Below are 21,095 nucleotides of genomic sequence, written 5' to 3'. Positions count from 1 at the left end.
GTACCCAGCATCTACGCCTGGGGAGGGATGAGGCCGGTGCTGCAGCCCAATCCTCCCTCCCCCACTAGCATCCTGTGTTTCTCCGAGGGGGGAACCCCTGATCTATCTCCTGCGAACTCCTGCTCCTGTCTCAAGGGGCTCAGCTGGCTAAGATGCCCTCTATTCCCCATTCCTCCTGGGGGAAATTCTCTAGACCTACGCCCAGCTGGGATTCCCTTCAATGTTTAAGCCTTTCTGTGTGGGGGCACTATATGATCATTGCCCTGAAATTCGAGGGAAAGCTTCCCAAGAGAGGGTCACTGGACCAAACACACTAGGCAGCAGCATGTGACCCTTGTACGAAAACTCGCTGCTATCACAGTGAGATTAGCCTATTGCTTGGCATCTCTGTTTTTAAAAGCCTCCAACACACACTGCTCCCTAGAGCAGCCGCCAGCTTTATGGGTTCCCAAGTTAGATGAGAAACCCAGAATCTGGGACCTGATGTAGAGGCATGACAAACATAAAGGAGTTTCCCTCACCTTCACCACCTTGATAGCAGAAGCAGGTTTCATTTGCCAGATCAGGAGGCAGCGGGTGGGAGAAATGGGCACCGATCTCTGGCTTTCTCCTCATAGATAAATGCAGCCGCTTATGCTTGACTCTAAACACCACTCTTGGGCCTCTCTGGGGAATTCAGGGTTAGAGAAGAGGCTTTTGCAAACTGGTGGGTCCATACAGTTCTTTTTGTTAACTCTTACTGAGCCAAGCTGATTGATCCAAGAAGGCAGAGCTTGTATCTGCCCTTTTCACAGATAAATCACCAGTGGCTAGCACTGTGCTTGGCACATTGTGCATCCTAAATAGGTTATTGCTGAATGAATGGATTGAGTGAAGAGCTTGGAAGGAGATTGTTGAGTCATTATTTTTTTTCATTTGCTGGTGGAAGAGCTTCTGCCTACTATAATTAAAACCATGTATTGATAACTCTCCTTCCTTAACCACCCCATCAAAAAATATTACATGTATACACACATATACACGTATGTATGAGTATATATATACATATATACACACAAATATATATGTGTATGAGTATTATATATATACATATATATGTCCACACAAATATATATGTAATTTACAACCCTTGATTTAAATTGAGGATTGAATTCTAGGACCCTATGTCAGAGTACATATATATTTATTTATATTCAGGGAGTGCAAATGTTGAAGCTACTTTTTAAAGAAAAGAGCATTATCTGCAGTGTAAATAGGTCTGTGTTCTCTAGCTTTAAGCTAACTGCATAATTGCTGACAGGAACTGAAGTATTTTGAAATAGTAAATGTCAAGAATAAGGCCAGGAGATTGATTTTCAAGGCCAGACACACAAGTCTGTTCTTCAGTGGAGACACACACTCACACACACACACACACACACACACACACACACACACTCACACACACACACACACACACACACACACACACAGATGCACCCCCCCCCCCAGTGGAATCACTGCAGATACCCCACCCCACTTACTCAGAAAGCCAACAAGGCATGCGGGTGCATTTGTAATATAGTATTGCAAGGGGCCCAGATTGATTTTCCTTTCACCAAGCTGGAAGCAGAGTTAATCAGTTTTGAAAGAGAGGGTTGGAATAGGCTTGTGAAGTTGTCTGGCTGGGCCCTTCCTCCTCCACTGGGCTGCGATTGGCTGGCCAAAGATGCCCATTGATTGTGAGTTTTAGCCTTGGGATCCAGGATGACTCATTCTATCTTTTTATGAAACAGCTGATGGCCTCCTAAATGAAGGTCCCCCTTATATCTGTTCTCTATTTTTAATGGAAACCTTTTATCATCAAATAGGGTATGCTTTCTGATTGGGAATTAAGCATAGTTCATCTGCACTAGTATTAGTCAGACCTGGAATGACAGTTCACATTGGTTACTATATAAATTTTATGGAAATAGAGGAGAAGAGGCAGGAGGAAATGCATATTCTATCTCATTTACCCTCTCTTATTCATGGACCGATGAGATGGGTATTTTTCCTATATTACAGAAGAGCAAATCAGGACTTAGGGACATTGAGTAATTTGACAAAAACATCACACAGTAGTAGAGTTAGGATTTGCATCTGCCTCTCCTTGAAGCTCTGCTGTTTTCCTTTTATGTCATTCTGTCTCCTGAGTTGGAAAAGCCATAAGAAATGATTCGTCTCTTTGGACCTTTGCCACGTACCTTGCTTTTCTTCCGTTCTTTGATGAATATGGTTCCTTGGCTCTTTTTATGTCTGGCTTAAGAGAACATTCTCTAGCTATTCCCAGGTGAAGACATGTTGGTCACATGCAGTTCAAAAATAGCCATCACATAGGTTTGGGGGTTGAAGGGATAGCAGAGTCCTCTGTCTAAATTGTTTTAAAAACATCAGTTTTGATAGGAACCTATATCGCTGATTATTCATTGAACAATTACACAGGAAGAAGTTTAAGTGGCAAGTGGAAAAATCATGTGGCATTTGATGAAAGATGATGGGATGTAAACTTAAGCTTAAGCCTCACCTCTTGCTATCCATGTGACCTTGGTGAATGTGTCTCAATTTCTCTAAGCTTCCCATGCTTTATCTGCAAAACAGGGTTAATAAGATGAACCTTATGGTGTTGTAGAGAGGATCAGATGCAAAACAGGACTGGCCTATTGTCCAATAAGTAGCATCCAATAAGTAGTTGTTGTTGTTGTTGTGACTATTGTCATCATTGTCATTGTCATATCTAAGCCCAGATGACGTATGCTTCCTTGTGGCCTGAAAACTTGGAGGCTATCATTTCAATCATGTATATTATAAAGGTAGTATCACGTCGCATCTGCTTAGTGTTGAGTCAGACCTTCCCAGCCGTGAGTCCCTGCTCTGCCACTTGCTAACTGGATGTCTTAAGTCTGGCTCCTTGGAAACAGGGCCTGACACAGGGATCCTTTTTCAAGTGGCTTACTGAGGGGGCGCTTCAAGACAATGGGAGCAAGGAAACAGAATAGGGCAGAGGAAGGAGCTAAGCTGTGGCTTCAGCTGGATCCCATCGCAGAGTCAGTCCCACCTCAAAGCAAGGAGCAGGGAGATCTTTTTGTGTCGTTGGCTGTGGGCTGCTTCCTAAGTGGGGGCATGGGATCTTTCAAGTAGAGGTGTATTCTGTTTGATTGAGTGTAGTTCTCCAGTGAAGGGGATAGCTCTGAGCCATGCAGCCAACAGTCCCAGCAGTTGGGGGATGGGTATACCTTCCATAGAAGGGATCTGGGTGAGGCACAGACTTCTCTAGTTGACCTTGGCCATGTTGCTTAACTCCTGTAAACCTCAGTTTCCTGGTCTGTAAAATGGAGATAACAATAGTGTCTCCCTTCATACTTTAGTAAAGAAGTTTAAATGAGGTTCACTGTGTAAAGGTCTTTGTCATAATGCCTTGCACGCAGCAAGTGCTCTATAAATGATAGCTATTATTATCTAAACTATTATCTTTCATTGCCATAGATACCTTATATAGTTTATCATTCAAACTGGAAATCTTTTGAAAGTGAAAGAGGCCTATTCATAATTACTCCTGGATAGCAGGAGCGAACTGGAGCCGTCGTAAGGAAACCGGGGTGTGTGGTCCCCCCCAACTGATAAGGGTCAGATGTGTACCTTCACTGCCACCAGTCTTGTCACAGTGGAGTGTCTCCTGGACAAAGGCTGGCAGGATTTGAGGCTGGCAGAGGGTCTCCAGGTTGGGCTGCAGGACTGTATTTAAGTGGCCATTAACATGCCTTGTCTGGTTTGTGGCTGAAATTGTCTTGAGGTGGAAAGGCACTAATGGATTAGGGACATTTATTTTCCCAGAGTGATTTACAGTGAGAGCCTACATGATTCTGCTGAAAAGAGACCAATTGGATGAAAAATCATTCCAGCCAGTCATGGTTCCATTGGCTGATCTGAAAATGGGCTGAGGGCAGGCCACACCAGAACAAAGCCACCAGATTGGTGGGTTTCTAATGTGGCATGAGGGGATAGTAAATGAGAGATAGGGGAAGGAACAAACATTTACTGAAGTTGTTATAAGCCAGAAACCGAGTTCCCTGCTATGTCCTCTTTGTTTCATTTCACCCTAATGGCAGCTCAACAAGATCAGTATTACCTTCTCCATTTTAGAGATGAAGAAACTGACATTCAGAGACATGTCAGGATCACAAACTGCTAAGTGGAAGAGCTGTGTGAAAATCCAAATGTGCCTTGTTGCTGCACTTTTTACACATGGGAGTCATAGAATCAGAGAGACACAGTGACAAAAGCACGAAGTAGAGGAATAGAGACAGAGAGACAGAGGCAGACAGACACAGAGACAGGGATACAGAGAAAGAACCACAAATGCATTTAACTGATTTGAAATACAGCTGATAAGACTCAAAACTGCACAGTGCCATCCTGCTCCCATCCCAAAAAGGTCATTGTGTTTCTGCACCACATCCATTTTCCCTATACTTCTGAAGTATGGGATGCTTTGGGGAGCCACCTAGGATCAAGTTGCTCCGACTGTTGACCCAAAATACCCATGGTGATTAAACACAGTCACCACTCCTTGGATGCACTCAGGATTTTGGAGTTTCTTCCTCTGGGCTATGACTACATTGGCAATTTGACTATAAGCTGTCCCAAAACAACATAACATTAAACTGTCACTAAAAAGGTTGATGCAATAAAATATGACCAACATGATTGTTCCTTTGTTTATTCAAATAAGCAAATGGAGTCCATGATGCTAAGTGACACAGATGTTGGTCAAACTTAGAAATTGCTCAGAGAGTCTCTCGTACTGGAGCCAGCAGCCACTCTGATGTGGAGATTGGAATAAAGTATTCTGAATCACTGTCTGTTGGATGGAGGGAACAGGATTTGACAGAAAAGGATGACTTTATGCTGAGTCATATTTGAGTCTCATTTGGTGATGAGAAGATGCAGGTGCTAGCTCAGGAGTCTTTCTTATTTATTGAAGTTTGCATTTTCTCATTAACTGTGTCCTTGCTGATGAGGGCTGGGGATGGTGACAACATTTGCTCTTCATCCAGTGATGAAATGGACTTCTTGCTTCCCCAGCAATTTAAGGAGAAAAGTAAACCCAGAATCAGTGATTCTTCTATCTCATAGGATCAAAGAAGTATGTTTCGACTCCATCATTTGAACCTACTGTTTATATTTAGCCATCTTGCCCCCGAGAACACTTTGACCTCACTATCATTAGAGAAGCCTTTCTGTCTTTTCTCTTCTTTCTGTGTCCCTTCTCCCTCCATCTGTATCTATCCATGTTTCTCTCTTCCAGTTGTTCCATTCTGCTGGTAAAAAGAGTAATGGCCAAAGAATAACCTCAATAACAGGAGCAATAATTGGTAAAATTTACAGTGGAGGGGAAAATAAATTGAGAAGTTAAAATTTGTTATAATATTTTCTGTGGAATAGGATTCATCCAAGTGAAAATAATTTCAGTAAAGTAAAAGAGAAGTAAATTGCAAATAGCTTAACAATGCCATTTAGAGCATTTTAATATGCTCAAAGTCACCAGTGTTGTCATAATTCTGATTACTTTTTTGTAGTGGGTATACTCTCAGAATTAAAACTTTTGAGGGTCAAGATCATGGAATTAAAAATGACCTGGGATCAAGAGGAAGTGCCTGAAAGAAAAGCAGGAATGAAGGTAATGCGTTCATTCAGAAAAGTTCATTCATTCAGCCTTTAGAAAGGCTGCTTGGAGATGATTGGTCAGCTAGCTTTGGTAGGGAATCACATGGAAGTCGATAGGAAGCTGTCTGTCCTTTGGAAGGTGCTGGGGCTTTGGTTTCAGGCATACATGGGTTGATATTTTGCTTTGCCTTTTATTAACTACGTGTGTTTGGGCAAGTTGCTTGGTTCTCTAAGCCTTATTTGCCTTCCATATAAGATGAGGATAAAACATTATAGAACATCTGACATACAAGTATAGTAGGTTCCCAGAAACAGCAGCCAGGTCTTAATTATACAGGCACTAGTCAGCAACCAACGGCAGGTGGCTCATGATGGGCAGCAGGAAACACGACTGCTAAACACACCCACCCCTCCCTCTGCTTGCAGCGTCTTTGCGACAACAAAGCCTGTAATGCACATCAGCTTTTCATCTGATCCTTGCCTCTCCATGAGGGAGGTAGCAAGATTGATCATCCATATTTTCTAAGACAGGGAACTGGGACTCAGAGATTAAGGGGTAATAGTGAGAAGTTACAACAGATTTGAGTTTAGACCCTAATTACATCCCTATGGCCGTGTGATCTTAAGCAAATAGCGCTTTCAGTTTGTCCGTATTTTCACCATGGTAGTAATACCCACTTTTAAATGTTGTTATGAAGACTAGCTGAGAGTCTGTGAAAGTCCTGACTACGCTTTGCACATCGTGGATGCCCAATAAAGGTTATTTTCCTTCCTAAGTCAGAAGCAGGACTATAAAAGACAGAACTGGGACATGAATGGCCATTGTTTGGTTCTTAGCCCAGCAGTTCTCCCACAACAGCACGTTGGCAGTAGATGTCTTTTGAATCATATTCCCAAGGTTGGGTTTAGGTGGAAACTGACCTACTGCTGCTCTCACACCAGCCCTCTGCATACCCACAATCCAGCCTCTGGAGTTTGTTTCACTCTCATTCCAAGGAATCAAAATCCCATGACCTTTGGGCACATCACTGACATTCTACACTGACAACAAAGTTCACCTGAACATGGAAACATAGCACCCCCATGACCCCAAGTTCCTGGAACTTCTCTCTCCTAAGAGAGATCCTTTTTGACAGCTTGGCATTATGTCATGGAAGAAAAAGTTTAATTAGGAGCAAGAAGAGACTCTTCATAACAAAGGGCAGTGGACATGTAGTCTCAAATTAGTTTGATTCCTCTGTGTGTGATCTCATACAGAACATCGGTTGGAGCCATGGTATTAAAATGAGTGAATTTCATGTTCAAAGGCCCAGGAGACAAAACAGATGCTGCAGTGAGCGGAGCTATTTCATCTTTGAATGTGATATTTTCTTGATGAGAGTATGCAGTCAGCTTCTGTCCTCAATTCCATCTGTCAGTGACCCCTGACCCCTCAGCCAAGTCTCATCACCAGCATTGTCCTGGGGCCAGGGACATGCTAAACAGTGATTTCCCAAACAGAACCCGCTTAGCAAGCTAAAGCATTGGGTCCTCTTACTCCTGACTTCTCTAAATAACTGTGATCCCCAGAGCCCAAAGCAGGATAATTCTCTTCTGTGTGGGGAATAATAATGATTCCTTTCTTGGATCAGCACAGACATAGACCCAAACTGGATGGAGGCAGCATGTCTTTTTGGCTATATAATAGTTAATCTTTGAAATGAATTAAGTGTAGATTCAAATCCTGGCTCTTATCATTTTAGCAACCTGTATAACCTTGGGAAAATGATTTAGTCTTTTAAAACCTCAGTTTGCTCATCTGTAATATGGGTATAATAGTAGTACCTATGCAGTTAAATATTTTGTATGAGGATAAAAATAGATTATACACCTAAAGTGCTTTGCAATGATGTTGACACACTTAGTATTTGTTGAATGAAGGAATAAGTGAAGTCTGTGTCATATGGCATGTGTTTGGTAGATATTAATGGTGGGGAGGAGATGCAAAAAAACAGGACATAAGAAAGTCCCTCCATGCTTTATAAAATTTTCTGAATGGAATCCTCCACTCAGACTCCATATGTCTTCCCCAAAGGACACAATATTCTAACATCAAAAGTAGCCCAGGTAGTATGTGCCACCATACTAAGACGTATACAAGAAGATCAAGATAAATTCCTGAAGGAATTAACAAGAAAGGAAATGGAACCAAAATGTATTATGCTCTCACTATGTGTCAGAAGTTGGGCCAGGCTTAGAGATCTTCCAAATGAAGAAGAGTCGCTTCCTCCCTGACTTCTCTCTTCTTTATTTCAGCCATGCTGGCCATCAGGGTGAATTTGTCCCTTGGCTTCTAGGCTCTTCCCTCTCCTCCCCCTTCTGTCTTTTGTCCTCTCTGTCCCGTGTTAGCATCATGGGCTTCTACTTGAGCTTCCTTCTTAGAGGTGGCAGGCTTTATCTCCAGTAGCCTTGCACAAATTTAGCAAGCCCCAGTGCAAAGAGAACTTTGCACTTTTTCTCCCAATTTTCATATATCAAGGAAGAATATGATTGGTCCTTTGTGAATCACATACCAGCCCCTGGAAATCAATCTCTCTGTGTGTCTCTCTCTCTGTCTCTCTCTCTGGCCCAAAGAAATGAGGAGCTAAGATGACCATATCTGTGTCAAGGAGGCTACCTTGGCCTAAAAAATGGGGCATCATGATTGACAGCCCCACCTGTAACACAGGAAGAGTGTGTGTTTGTGTGTGTGTGTGTGTGTGTGTGTGTGTGTGTGTGTGTGTCTGTGGCAGGAGATGAATGGGGTAGAAACTCCAAGAAGAATGAAGGGCAGTTACCAGAATATGGGGATAAGAAATGCATTGAACTGATCAAAATGGTAGTCATCATGGGTAGGTAGGAGACCCGCTTCTTCACCCAGAAAAAGTGAAGAATCAGAGAGGGGACTGGGGAAGGCAGCTCCATTCCTTCTCCTGGGATCTTACATTTCTCAGCACAAAGTTATTAAATAAATAAAACAAAATACCGAGAAACAAAGTTATTAAATTGCATTAAATAACATATATAATATTTTCAACTTGTGGATCCATTGTCTTTTAAATCTCTTTGGTAATCTTGGAAGCTCCAGGAACTTTTTCTAATATCATTAACTGCTGAATTTAACATTAAGCATGGTGCTTGGCTAACAGTAGGCACTCAATAAGTGTCTGGGGGGATGAGTAAATATATTATTGACTTTCCCGCAAATGTTCAATATACATTTCTGCAGAAGTTGCCGTGCCACTAGTAAATAGGACCTTCCTAATACAAACATTGGCCATTCCAAGTGATTGCTCCCCTCCCTCATCTCAGCTTTCTCCAGAAAGAAACCTAAATCTCTCCAATATTGTTCTCCCACATGAAACGTCAATCTCTCCTAAGACCTCCAGCATGCAGGATTTTCAATGAGAATTTGGAAGAATACCAAAGGAACTATGTTTTCAGGGAGTTTTACTACTCAAACACAATTTATTCTCTTGAACCAGATTTTCCCTTTTTGTGCTCTCTAATAATTACTTTCCTTGTGCTGGGAAATGTGGGTCTCCAACTTCTTAAGATGCTCTATAATTTTCCCCTTATTGACATCTGGCTCCGTGAAGTGCTGGAGACCAGAACTCTTACAGAAAACTCACTGGGCACTTGCTTAAGCATTATTTATTTATTTTAAAAAATTTATCAGTATACAATGTAGTTGATTTTCGTGTCCCTTTTGCATTCTTGTGATGCTGTATACCTGGAGACCCCAGGCCCCCCAGCCTGGATGTTAAAAAAAATTTTTAAAACAGACAGTATTTTCATGACTCTGTCACTGCCTTCCTTTGTAGGTTTCAGGCCTCCCAACCTTCAACCTTAAATACCTTCAGATAGCTGTGAGGGCTTCACAGGGGTATTGCCAGGGTGCTCAGAAATAGTTCTCCTGGTTCCCCCATTGACTTTGACCCTTTCTTCTTGCCCTATTCTTCTCCTACTAACATATGCCAAAGCCACTCAGAATATGTCCCAATTTCCTCTCCATTCCAGGTAGAGGCAGACTCCATGCTTGAGCTGTGGCACCCTTTCCACCCAACACAGGTTAAGCATATGCTATCCTATACATTTAATTCTCATGCTATCTGTAGCTAATAAAAAAGACATTCTTATTATTATTTATCATTATTATTTTTATTATCATAATGGCCTTTATTGAGTGCTTTTTATGTGCCACAGGCAGTATGCTAAGTGTTTTATAGGGGTCTCTCTGATACCAATCATTTTACAGATGAAGGAACAGGATCAAAGAAGTACAGGGACCTGCTAGAGTTCATACAACTAATAAGATAGAGGGATCTAGAATGTAAGCCAGGGTTTGTCTCTCTCCAGGGCCCACACCTGTACTCTTTTAAACTTGTCTTTCACTGCTCCATCCTAGACACAAGTCCCTGGAGCTGAAAGGTGGCCTGAGTAGTGGCAAATACCACATTCAAGATCAAATTTTCTCTTGTATTCCTACAGGCTCCTTCATCCAAGCCTGTATTCTCCAACTCATTCTTCCCTTAGGATGAAGTTTGTTGTTGCTCTTCTGTTTCCAGAAGACATCGCTGCTCTTCCTGCAAATAGATACACAGTGGGACAGTCCCACTGGCCCAGTTCATCTGAGTCCTATGATTCCAGTAAACTCTGATGAGACTTTCAAACTGCACTCTCCACAGCCGCCTCCCCTTCATCCAACACAGACACACTTGCATCTTTGAACAGACTGTCTAACAAGTCACAGACTTTCTTTCTTTCTTTCTTTCTTTTTTTTTGGTCTAGGATCAGAAAGAATTGCTTTTCATTTATCTATGCTACACCTAGTTCAATCAGCTAATGGGGAGCGATTAAACCCACCACTCCTATGATTGGTCTGAATGATTTTGTAATTAGCTTCTCTTTATCCTCCCAGCTAAACTTGCTGAAATTGTTTTGATTGGGGTGTAATAAACTCTGACTCAACCTTTTGCAGCCAGAACGGGAGATGCACAGAGCAGCCATCAATGTGCCCACCTTTCTGAAACAGTCCTTTCAGGTTCAAGGACCTTCTCTGTCTGACCACAGAGAGGCAGCCCATGCCTCTGGGACTGCTGCTTCATAGGAAATAAATAGCAAAGGCGGTTGTCACCCTCCCGCCCTCTTTGAGCTTCAGCATCTCTGTCCTCATCCAGCAGCACTTGTGCGAAACTCTGCTCCTTCCTTTGCTCATTTAACAGTTTTCTTGGCTTTTCCTAATCTTCTTCTTTTTTTTGTATTGTTAAGGTAGCTGAGCCTGTTTGCTCTTGAATAGAGACCCAACATCCAAAATAATTGAAAAGCACTGTCAAACTATTGAGTCCTTTAGAAAACACCAAAGTTGGATCAATTCGTGCTACAGAGAAAAACTTCTTAAAATTTTTCTTTTCCTGTCTACATTCTCCCAACGCCTCCACTTCCTCCAAACTCCCTCAGTTCTCTTCATACTCTCTCAGACTTTGAAACATTGCCCTTGCTATCTCTTGTCTGTTGTGTCTCTTTGCTCACCTTTCACATCTATTCTTTTATCTTCCAGGAGTAAATCTTTGCTCTATCCAAAGCATGTCAATCACACAGGTCTTTGATCTTCTGGTTTTTCTCCTTCACCATTACACTAGCATACACGACAACACTGCCAGCCAAGCACAGCTAAGAGATAACTCCTTTAGCGAATGAAGGAAGGAAAGAGCTTGAATCACTCCTAGGTGCTTTCTTACCTGCACTTCCAGTAGAGGAATCATCATTTGTCAGCCTTTAATGTGCCCTGTGCTAAGCGCTAAGCATTGAAAGATGCATTTTAAGACCAGCTCTGTGCTCTAGAGTTGCTTATACTCTCTCCCTTCTCTTACACAGAAGATAGGCAGGTGGTGATCCCGCTACTGTCCACTTCTTAGGCTAATTTTATTTTATTTTATTTTTTGTCCTTTTCGTGACCGGCACTCAGCCAGTGAGTGCACCGGCCATTCCTATATAGGATCCAAACCAGCGGCGGGAGCATTGCTGCGCTCCCAGCGCCACACTCTCCCAAGTGCGCCAGGGGCTCGGCCCCCTTAGGCTAATTTTAACTTAAATATTAATTGACTAAAATTAGAAGTCCAGTTCCTCCATCACTAACCACATTTCAAGTGGTTACATTTCAGTAACCACATGTGGCCACTGGCTACCATATTGGACAACATAGATACAGACCATTTCCATCATCTCAGAAGGTTTTATTGAACATTGTTGTTGGACATTGTTGTTCTAGTTTTTACCCCCCTTTTTAAATATTGAAACAACTGTTTTACTAAACATTATTTTTATCAGCAGAAATATCTTTTAAAATAGCTGTCATGCTATAGTAAAAATGGATCGTTTTCCCATGGGGATTCTGCCCCTCTGTGGTTCTAGGGAGAAATCAAGCTGTGACAATTCTGTACTATCTTCTCCCCTCCATGGAGAGGTGGGATGGGGCTGGAAAGGTTGGGAAAATGGGAAAGTTATGGGTCAAATGTGTCCCCCAAAACTTAATGTATTGGAAACTTGATCTCTATGGTAACAGTGTTAATAGGGTGGGAAATCCAATTATGGTATTTGAAAGGTGGGGCTTTAAGAGAAGATTAGATTGTGGGGACTGTACCCTCATGAATGGGTTAATTCATTCATGGAGTAATGGGTATGGTTCTAATGGCTTTATAAGGAGAGTAAATGAAAAGCTTAGCTCTCTCTCTTGCTCAGCCCATTCTTACCATGTGACACCCTGCATCCCTGTAGAGTCACCTTCAAGTAGAAGGCCGTCACCAGATATGTTCCCTGGACTTTGGACTTCCCAGCCTCTGAAACTGTAAGAAATAAACTGTTTCTTTGTAAATTACCCAGTTTCAGGCATTCTGTTATAAGCAACAGAAATGGACTAATACAGGGAGCAAAGGGCACTCCCATTTCTAAGTGATACTTTTCTGTGAGAAACACCTAATCCTGGCAAAGTGAGTTAATAAGTATTTTCTCTGTACTAGCTGTGACCCTTGTATGGCCTCCTCTTGTGGAATTGTCATACTGTGTAGTCATTTATTTGTGGATCTCTGAATTTCTGAGAAGCAAAAGTGTCATTGTCACTGCTGTAACATTAATGCCTAGCCAAGCCCCAAAAGTCATAGGGTCTGCTGAATTTGAATTGGATAAGATTAAATGTTCTATGGGACCAATCACTGCTGAAAACCTGTTTGAAGTTGATGCCTTGGTCAACATCAGACATGGAGCACAGAGATGTTGACCTTTCCAGGAACCTTCTTAGGAATAAGCATCTCCTGCTATGTCCCCAGAGAGGCTGAGAGAATATAAATAACTCCAGGTCTCCAAATCAAGAGAGTTAGTCTTGGCATCAAGAAGAGCTTGTTTTGGATCCATTTGTACCATGCTTTTCTGTTTATGTTAAAAACTATCTCTAGATATTTCAATTCTCAATATGTCTCCTTGGCCATTTGTTCCATGTTCAAAATACTACTGAAGTGTGTTTTGAATACTAATTTGGACATATGACCTGAATATATTTCCTTTCTCCAACACTGTAGCTACAATGGGCTTGTGCAATGGTATCCCAAGCTATATCACCCTCATGAACACTACATATGTTATAGAGAAAAAGATCTGGGTGGGGCAAAGCAGCTTTATTTACTTAGTAAGTAAAATGGTAGACTATGAAAATAATCAGAGGGGTCTGAGAACAGCATATGTCTCACATGACTGCGGTGGCTTGTTTATCTAAAAATAGTGGTTAGAGAGGGTAGAGAGGGTTATGTGGAGCCAGAAACCAGGAGGACCAGTGTCAAGAGCCATGGGGCAGCAATGGGGAGAAGAAAGTCTGAGCACCCATGCAGACCCTTCCCACCTTCTGATTGGACACAGGTGGTTCCTCTATCCTAAGACCCACTCAAGACAATTCTGGCTGTTCCCAAATGATAAATGCCACTTGAGATTTGCATAAAAGGTGTCCTTCATTTTAGACACTGAGTGTCTTTTCTTTCATAGCAGATTTGGGTCAGTTATTTTTAAAGTCTTGAAATAACAAAACTGATGCTTGAACAAACCTAAAAAGAAATAAAAATTTGTGAACAAGATTTTCTGAGATCAATGACTATTTTCCTAGGCATTTTCAAGGTATCCATTGAGATTAAGAAACAAAAACAAAAATTTCCGTTCTGGGGAAATGAGGAAATGAATCAAACATCTGCTTCTTTGACCCCGCGTGGATTTGGAGTTAAGTGCTTTGATGAACATATTATCAGTAAGACTTGCTCAGTGTAAAGCTTCGTGCTTGGCATTGGCTCTTCTCAGAGCTTGCAGAGGCTGCTGCAGAGTCTGGTGTCAGTGACACTTGCCAGGCAGCGGTCTGGGGAGAGCTGCCTATTTGGAATTTGACAGTATTCTCTCTGATGCCTGTGTCTCCTTCAGTGTTCTATGATCTTTGACTTCCCATAGATGCCTAGAAAGCCCTGAACTACAATTTTTCATAGGTTTTCCCAAGCAAGTTACCAATCCTGCATGTATTTTGGCAGTTCATTTGCCTGTTACCTTTTTCCTTTTTTTTTTCTTAGTCTCTTTTCCTTTCTTGATTCTTTGATCTCTTTAATTCCTCCATTTCTTTGTCCTCTCATTCTTTCAGATCCCTCTTTAAAGATCACATTCTCTTTTCTGCCTTCACATGATTAGTCATAAGAACTGATAGATCTTTCCTCCTTAGGGACCACCATGAAAAGGGGCTCCGTAAATATTCACCACCACTGACAACTGTTCTGTGATGGCAAGGAAATAAAACCCTGAAGGGGAGATCAGACAATCCTTCTTGTAGTGGGTGCTGGATACACCACCCAGAATGTCCTTTTAGGGCCTTGGAGCTCGTCCCCGCAGCTGCCAGGAGTGGTGGCTGCTGACAGCTCAGAGCTCGTCCTTCCTGAGGAATTGCCCCCAGCTGCAGGAAGCCTCTTTGCTTAAAGTCACACCTTCTCCCTGGGGCAGCCCTCACCCCATGGCCAGTTGATGCAGGAGTGCAAAGGCCCAGTCCCCTTGTCTTGATTCAGAATTACTCAAGGAACCATACTAGCTCTGGGAATTTCCATGGATGAACTGAGCCCTCTTTACTAGTTCATCAGAGTTCAACTTCTTCTGCCCCAGTTCAACTTCTTCTGCTTCCAGTTTCCCTCACCCCCATCCAGGTGTCATTCCCTACAACACTCCGCATCAGACCCCCTGCATGCAAATCTCATTCTGAGTCTGTGTCCCAGGGAACCTGACCAGAGCACCTTCCTTGTGTGATGATGATGACGATGATGATGGTGGTGGCAGTGATGGTGATGAGAGCAGCTTGTACTTACTGAGGACTTACTGTATGTGAGGTACTCTGTCTTACATGTACTGTCACATACAATCCACACTAACACTCAATAGTGCGGGAATGTTACTATCCCATTTTTAAGATGAAAAAACTGAAGTTCAAGGATGACAAGCAAAGCCACTTGAGGAGGAGCCAGAAAGCTAAAGCTAAGGATTTGAACTTAGCTTTGGTGATAGCAGAGGACCACTAGAATAATTCTTTGGGAAAAACCAAAGATTTGGTTCCATTTTCTGGAGTTCAGTGTTTTCACTTCATGGTTATCTTGTGCATTAGCCCACCTCCTGGTTGTACTCAAGGCTTACCCAGGCTGCACACCCTCTCTTCAGCAATTACTGCAATGGGACAAGGAGATTGACTGCCTTCGCCCATGAAGAGTGAGGCCTCCTGGTCTTTACTAAGTTTATTACACATGAATTCAAAGGGTCTTGGAGATATTTCACAGAATCATAAGGGCTCATGATCTGAAGAGACTGAGTGTGTCAGCTAGTCTTATGTTTTAAATTCCCTCCATGACATCTTTCATAGTCTTCACAAACATCCCAGTAACCAGGAATGTGGCGGCCTATCCAATATTTTTATCAGCAACTTGGACATAGCAGTCGACGGCATTATAACCACATTTTCAAAAGACATCAATCAGGAGGGAGAGCCAATTTGGGGATTAAAGAATTAGTATCCAAGAAAGAGACACACATATTGGAATGATGAATCTAATCTAATAAGACCACATTTAACAAGGGTAAATATAATCCTGTGGACTACAGTAAAAAAATTCAACTTCCCTAGAGGACAGTGAGAGAGCTTTTCATTTGCTTATCTATTTCCTCCTCAGCTATTAATTTTTACCCTGTTTCATTCCAAAAAGGACTTGAATTAACTTAAAAAAAAAAAACAACGATAGATCAGTGACTCTCTAAGAATAGTCTCCAGAACAGCAGCATCAGCATCACCTGTAAACTTTTTAGAAATGCAAAATCTTGGACCTTACCCCACACCTACTGAGTCAGGAACTCAGAGGAGAGGTGGGGCCCAGCACTCTGGGTTTTAACAAGCCCTGTTTGGGGATTCTGATGCACAATAAAGTCTGAAGACCACTGTAATAGAGTATATGATTTTTAAAAAAAATGGAAACTCCAAAACATTCAGGAATTAAGATGATATTGAACATTAAGATAACATAGATAATAAATGTGGCAAATTTGGCTCAGAGCTTCCTAGCAACAAAGGCAAAGAAAGAAATATAACCAGCTCAGAGCTTCCTAGTAACCAAGGCAAAGAAAGAAATATAACCAGCTTATGTACTAATGAAACATAGTGTAATGGATGAGAGATCTTTTCATTTTCTTATCTATTTAATCATTGTTTATTAATTTTTACTCTATATCATTACAAAATGGATGTATATACCATAATATCCACACAACCAATCCTTGTGCTGAGATTTGCGGAAAAATTCTTCTGTCTTTGTAAATAATGTATACGGTAACAAATGATATGCTCAACAGTATCTCTTCAATATGTAAAACAGTAGGTTTCTGAAGGTTATTTCATTGGCAATTTGTCGCTTATTGAGCCAATGACAGGGCAAGACTTGTGATTTCTGTCAAGCACAAAATCAAAGTATATGATGGAGCTCTGTCGATTTGTATCAATAGAGAAGTAGGGTGCAGGAAGAGAGGATTTTCATCATAGTGTTCTTTGTGTAATGGTCTGACAATGTTTGGATTCCAATGTTCAGTGATGAGGATACTGGCAACCTGAGGGAAAAACAGGGTGGCAAAATGCCTAAAATCATTTTACATCAGCAACCCCTGCCTTCTTTTCACCAGGAGAATAAAAGACTTTCTCCATAACTACTTGTCTCTTCTTTGCTAAACTCCTTTTTGGGCCAATTTTTATCTCAAATTGAAAAATTAATAAACTATAGCTGGGTTGATTCTTTTGTCATCCACTTGGTGTCTTTTAAGACATCATTTGTGTCTTCATTTGGTATTATTGGTATATGAAAAAACTAAAATATCTAAAATGGCAAGCCTTGGGAACAAGAATACACAGGAGCCTATTTTGGTTTGTAGATAACAGAATGACAGTGGGCAAAAACTCAAGCTTGGAAGTCACATAAAAAGGGCTCATATTCCCAGGTCTGGTACCTACCATATGACCTTGGACAAGGTACTTTATCCTCTCTAGCCCTCATCTTCCTTTTGCACAAAATGAGGACTAAAATGGCCCATACCTTAACACCTAACATGCAGCATCATTATCATGGGAACAACGTGTTTGTAGAACACAAAATGAAGACAGCTAAACGCCTCTCAAAAGACTTTACAGTGTGACATCCCTCACTTAATAGTTAACAGAAAAGAAAGTATAGAGGCCAAGGCTAGCTCTCAGTTTCTACATAGAGACAAAGCGTCCAAGTCAATGTATTTTATCAAGACTACTAAGCATCTCTTCCTTGCTCCGTAAGCTTCGATTTTGATAATATCGTCAGCAGAGCCCACAGGATGAAGGACCATCGAGAGACTCAGCCAAGGTACACAGCTGATTGACGGCAGTGCAGGGACTGAAACCCATGTATCCACATCTGTTTCTGTTCACTCTTCCTCTTAGTCTTCTTGCTCCTGAATCTTGCAATTACCGATTTTAGTAACATTTGATTTACTTGCATTTGAGATTTCATGGCATCATGGGATATACAATAAACCAGGAGTCTGAGGACCTTGACTCGAGTCTCAGCTCTGTCATGCACCAATTGTGTTGCCTTTGGCAAATAGTTTTCTTATGGGAGTCTTAATGTACACATCTATTGAATGGGAGTAGTAATAGCTGCACTTCTTGCTTTTCGGGGATTGTTACAAAGTTTAATGAGATTTATATGAAAGCACTTTGTAATCTGTGCTATGCTATGCAAATGTAAGAATGTGCTATTATTTAAAGGGACTGTCCTCAAATATCCCTGTGTCTTCTATCATGTCTTCAGATTGCTCATCCTATGTTTTCAGTTTTTCAGGATCTCTTTCTCAGACCTCTGCCTTTATTCCTTCGGGATGCTATATCCCAGTAAAAACTCTTTAAACCTAGCCTCTGATTAATAATTTAGTATGGAAGGAAAACTAAAAGCCTTATATTGTTTGTTAAAATTATACCAATCTTTGAGAAAAATATGATTACCTAGCACAGCATAATGTCAAGTACTTTCCGTTGCTGTTTTTTTGCAATGATCTCAAATGTTTAAGAGCTGTATAAAAATTAGGTAAAAGAGACATCTGAAGATTATGCCCTGTGTGGCCCTGAGTCATCAGGCATAGTCATTGCCACCCTCAAAACATTTCCAGGTAAAAACCAAATTATCTTAGAGAATACTGGAAACTGTAATTGTGCAGATGTATAGCTTGATATGTTGCTGTTTTTTTCCTGTTGTGCTGGAAAAAGGAAACTACTAGACAGACCCAAGTTTAAGTCCATGGCTTCACCATTCACTGTCGGTGTGGCCTTGGGCAAATAACTTATTGTTTCTGAATGATGTTACTTGTTTTTGTCTGGGAGAAAAAAAATGGAGTTAATAATGTCTGTCCCAATGGGTGAATTGGGGGTAATTGATTATGGTATTTGCTTTAGTTTGTATCTTTTGGTTTTGTAGGACAGAGACCACACAGTAATCCAAGCAAAGAGGTTCTGTTGTAAACACATATCACAAAAGACCTCTCAGAAATCAGAGAGCAGGAGGCAGGATGGAGCAGGGCCTCACCAAGTCTAGAGACTGGACCCTCTCATTATAGGCAACTCAGCAATGGAAGGCTGTAAAGCCTCAGCCTGGGGCAGGCTGTTGGGCTGACTCTGGAGCTCTTGTGTTTTTTTATTTTAACTCCCCTACCTTTGGGCTTTTTCAGTTATGCTTCCTGGAAGCTCAGGTCAGCTAGGTCCCTCTAGCTTAGTTGTGTCATTTGGCACCCTGTCTTTTGCTAAGTTCTTCTCTTGCCACGTGTATCTCAAATCATATTTTGTGAGAGCTGGTTCTTGAACCAGCTCATTTATTCATGTTCAGAAACGGGTTTCTGCTTAGATTACGAATGGCCACACCTCCAACATTGGGCCCACCACTGGTGCAGTCAGCTATCAAAGGGAGGAAAAAGATAAACACAGCCCTTGGACCTGACACTTCAGCAAGGGTGGGGAGGGGGTCATCAAGAGGTAGTAGAGTGTGTTGTACAAGGGCCCAGGTCCTAGACTTTGCTTGAGTTCAAATCCTGACTTTAACATTTTCTAAAGAGTTGATGATAAGCTAGTTACTTCATCTCACTGGGTCTCCGTTTCCTCATCTGAAAAATGAGTATGATAGCTTCTACCTCATAGTCGTATTGTTGTCTTACATCAAATAACAACAGTACAGCACTTAGCACAGTTCCTGCCACAAATTAAACCCTCCGTAAATGCTAGCTATATTCATATCAGGAGGAGGTGGGTGGAAAGTCTCTGTGAAACAAATTGAATTTCTTCTCTCTTAACCAAAAACCACAATAACACGTGAGGGTACACCATTAGAAATTGTTTACCTCCTGAACAACACTGACCTGGCCCCTGTCTCACTGAATATACCTGCTTCCTGAGAATAGGTGGCATTTGCCATGACCTGACAGAATCCCTGAATGCCTCACTGCAGAAACAGGATACAACAGGCTTCTATAAAGTCAGTCTTAGCCCTTCTCAGTGGGACTTAAGGAGCTGGCTCTCAGTCTGCAATCACCAGGCCCTGTCCTCGCTGGATGGTGATTGAAGGCAGGCCTATTGAGCAGTGCAATAAGTGTGGATGACAAAACCTTCTCCAGAGGCCACTGTGTTTGCAGAACTGTCAAGTCATCTCTTCTGCATTTCTCCATCAGGGCCTCGGGAAATCACAGGTTTTCATACAAGGGAAGACCCAGCGAGCTAAAAAATGTGTGTGAAATGAGATGGAGTGCTTGATTGGGGACGTAAAAATTCCTTTTATTGCTCTACGGTGATGCTTTCTTTATTTGGTTGTGTCAGATAATGGACCATTTCATAGAAGTGAGGTTTATAGAGAGCTGAAGTTTTCCCATGTCAACTCCGAAACCATTTTTAACCCCCTTTTTAATGGGAGTCTTCCTGAAATGTATCACATACTTCTGCTTTCTAAACTTAAAATAAAAATGTAAAGGCTCATGTTAATACTTACTATATACTTGGTGCCATGCTTCACTCCCATTAATTTTCACAACAACCCATGAAGTACGTGCTATCATCACCCCCATTTCACAGACGAGGAATAAGGCACGAAGGAGATAAGTAACTTGTCCAAGGCTACGTAGGCAGGAGTGGTAGAACTGAGATTTGTACCAGTTCTCCCAAAGCACTTAAGAAACTGACCATGTTATTAGAGAGCATTTTGGTTAATAAATGACCTGAATAACTATTAACCATCAAAGCAGGACCTTTTGGAGTCTACATATACATTTCAGAAATGTATCCATTACTCTGAGCATTTCTTAACTGCTTTTTTAAAAGATTGGTACTCAAACTGGCAGCATGTGTTTGAGTATACATGACTATTCTTTCATTCAGCAGGTCTTACTTGAGTACCTACTATTTCGCTCTGGGTCTGGTGCATGCCAGCACTCTGAAAGCACAGAAATGTGAGGTGTGCAGCCCCCTTCGAGAAGGGCACCTTTAGGTTGCACTGACGGGGGCAATATGTGAAACTTGCCTGATTTGCGGTTGGGAAAAGCTTGAGAAGGTAGAGACTTTTGAGCCCACCCTTCCAGGAAGTCATCCTCCTTGCCTTTATCCATTGTCTGTGGCTGAGACTGATGAGTGAGACCAGGGGTGTAGGTAGAGTTAGATGCTTTCTTGGTTCCAAAGAGGCGGAGGAAGAAATGGGCAAGACGTGCTTACAAAGTAGTTTAAGTCGTCTTGCTTAGAAAAGAAGCTGTGGCCAGATGCTAATGGACCTTGTGTCAGATTGTGAAGTTTGGTTTCT

At 41.7% G+C, this 21,095-nt stretch overlaps 1 protein-coding gene across 1 annotated transcript in view; it reads left to right on the top strand.

Annotated features, from left to right (window-relative positions):
• The window catches only part of VAT1L (vesicle amine transport 1 like), a 149,450-nt gene that overhangs the window by 901 nt on the left and 127,454 nt on the right, over positions 1-21,095 (top strand). The gene's annotated exons all lie outside the window — the stretch shown is intronic.

This window comes from Cynocephalus volans, chromosome 10 (assembly GCF_027409185.1).
Source record: "Cynocephalus volans isolate mCynVol1 chromosome 10, mCynVol1.pri, whole genome shotgun sequence".
NCBI classification, from domain to species: domain Eukaryota; kingdom Metazoa; phylum Chordata; class Mammalia; order Dermoptera; family Cynocephalidae; genus Cynocephalus; species Cynocephalus volans.
The sequence above is the reverse complement of the archived record's forward strand: the minus strand, read 5'-3'. Positions and strand labels throughout refer to the sequence as shown.